Here is a 2,875-nt window from a genome sequence, read left to right as displayed (position 1 = left end):
CATGATAAATGTCCAGCAAGCTTGCGGCCTCCTTCAGCTTTTCAAATGCAGACTGGTGCTTATTTATGGCAGGCAAATGACAAAGAGAGAAGCTGAATTACTGTGGCCTTACGCTTTCTGTTCGAACAAGGGTTAAAGTAATTAAAGAAATAATGCAAAAACCGATGTCCTTTGTTTGCCCACCATTATCCAACATTTAGCTTTCGAACCTGCCTGTCATGCCCCATTTCAGAAATGTCCCAGATAAGGCTGGGTGGGTTTGGCAGGGCATGGAAGGAGTGGGCGATCCTTCATGGCGCGCACCCTGGGCAGCGCACGCCAGGTCTACCTGTTCCCCTACAGAGCCCTGCAGGTTCCCCTCTCCTGCAGTAAGTTTTCACTGACATAACATTAACTCGAAGCTGTGCTTAAAACACAGACGTTTTGCAATTTGCACTTCTGTTCCCTAATTGGGGGGGGAAAACCCAAAACAACACCAAAACCCCAAACCCAGAAGGAAGACGGTGGAGAGGCTTTGAGAAAACAAGCGTGTTGCACTTGGCGTGTTTCTGAAAGCCAAGTGGGAAAACAAAATGGCAGAAGAAAAAAGGGTTTTGCCATTTTGCCAACCAAAACCAGCGGTTTTTGTCCTTGCTCCTGCGCCCTCAAGGACGGGTAGATCTTCAAAACTGGAGCTGTAAAGCATACACAGGCAAGTTCCTTAAACTCGAAGTGTCTTCAGTGTCATTTTGAATTTTTTGTTGTTGTTTTTTTGTGCTTGTAAATTCATGTTTGATCTTCGCCTGAGTTTCAAAAGTCTTTGAGCAGTCTTAAATGCAGAATTACAATAGAAAATTTTAAGTTCCATATTCAAAAATCTCCTCTAGTATTTCCAGTTTGCCACTTTCCAGTTGCAAGTAGATAAACATGTTTAAGGCTTCTGTCTAGCTCCTGTTCAACTCCATGACAATACTTCCAGTGATTTCAATATTACATTAGCCTGCAAGGGCTTTACATTATAATTGTTTTTTCATTAAAGGCAAAATTTTAATTTTCTTATAATGAACAAAATCTATCATTTAACTTGAGGAGAAAGAACATCCAGATGTTGTTTTTTTTTTCCTGTTAACTGTGATGCAGAGAAGTTTCCTTTGATGTGATTATATACATTGTCAAAGACAGCGAATAAGGGCAGAACCTCTATCTTTTTTGGCAATCCTGGCCAGCCAACACCCCATGTTTATTGCGGTATCAGCATGGTAATTATAATGCAGCTGATTTAAACTTTGATGTAATAGTCTATGCTTTCTTCTGGTTTTAAATGTAGGTTCCAAGCCAGAAAAGATGAAGGCTGGTAGAGGATTGTGTTTCTAGGTGAATCATTCCTGATGAATGGCATACACATAACTGTATGATGGGTTTTCTACCGATAGTGTTCTTTTTGAACATCTCATGGTTAATGGCTAAAATAGGATTTGCAAAACTTTATTTAGTAGGATTCAAAGCTGTGTACACTTTAAAGCGTGATCAAGTTTTACACGTGCCAACAGAAAATGAGAAACTATTCAGCTCGTCTTACACGGGAGGATAGGTTAGACGGTGGAACGATAATGTTACACTGAAAAATCTGTGATGGTGCAAGTTGCTGCCCACTGTTTCATTAGCTTTTCTTTGAGTAGTGCATCTACTTAGGTACCCAAACCAAACAACAGCGGTGGGAAAGGTGAACAATGCACTGCGAAGGGAAGTGCATGTTAAAGCTAGTAAGTGGGATTTAAAATTTTTTATTATTATTAGTTAAGGCCCAGTCGCAATTGGACGCTATTTTATTTTGGATTGGGAGTTCTGCCAGACTCCAGCCTGTCAGAGCTGAGAAGACTCAAATCAAGTCCAGGCCTATTTCTGCAGCAAACGGGAATCCTGGCTCCTTGCCTGTGGATTCATTCAGGAAGGCCCATCTGGCTTTTGATGTTCTGCAAGTTTGAAGCAGTTTGTTTAAGGAACCTATGCAGTGAGCACTGGTGAAAGCACACATAACCGCGCTTCTGACTCTTCGAGTGGTGCATCCTTTCGCGTTTGCATTTTTGCTGGTGCTTGCCATCTGCTTACCTACTGCCTGAGCAGCAGTTGGTTTCTATACCTGACTGGATAAAAGTGTAAATTCGGAGCTGGGAACATCTTGACTCCTTTTGAGGATTTGCAATCCCATAGCATTCACGATCCGCACTTCAGTTGCTTTCTTCATGTTTAATTAATTTCAGTTTAGTTCAGAAACAGTCTCGCTTAATCACTGCACAACACTTGACCTTTAGGGTTTTTCTGGGTTTTCTTTTTCCAAGGTATTTCCGAGCTCTATAGATTAGCTGAACAGGGAAGGTCATGTTGGCAGGCAAGATTACTAGTCTGTGTGATAAATATTTTAAAAGAGACGATTTTTAGTAGTAGTCATTGCTGCTTCTACTTTTTATCAGCCCGTTTTCAGACACATTTTGAAGAAAAACAAAAGCCGAACTGCCATAATTTATTGCTTATTGTAGTCTTTTCTGTTCTGTGGAGTGGTGTGTGACAGCAAAGGCAAGCAAGATTGCTCTGTGCTCTTAGGGCCTGACTCGGGAAACCAGCCTTGTTCAGAAAAGCTCATGTTAAGCATGCACTGAATGCTGAATATTTTTGCTGAAGCAGGACGAATTTAAGCATGAGCTGTCTTGAACCAAGGCCAGAGTGAAAAGTTTTTTGGGGGTTGGACAAATACAGATCTCTCTGATGCTTTGTTACTTTTTTTTTTTTTTTTTTTGTATCAGAAAATTATGTCAGAAGCTACGGCCCTGCCTGCACTTGGAATGAGTCTTAATTTCTGTGTAGCTTGCCAGTAGTCAGCGAGTTAAAATGGAGTGGC

The sequence above is a fragment of the Phaethon lepturus genome, unplaced genomic scaffold, assembly GCF_000687285.1.
Source record: "Phaethon lepturus isolate BGI_N335 unplaced genomic scaffold, ASM68728v1 scaffold3026, whole genome shotgun sequence".
Classification (NCBI taxonomy): Eukaryota; Metazoa; Chordata; class Aves; order Phaethontiformes; family Phaethontidae; genus Phaethon; species Phaethon lepturus.
Note: the sequence above shows the minus strand (reverse complement) of the source record.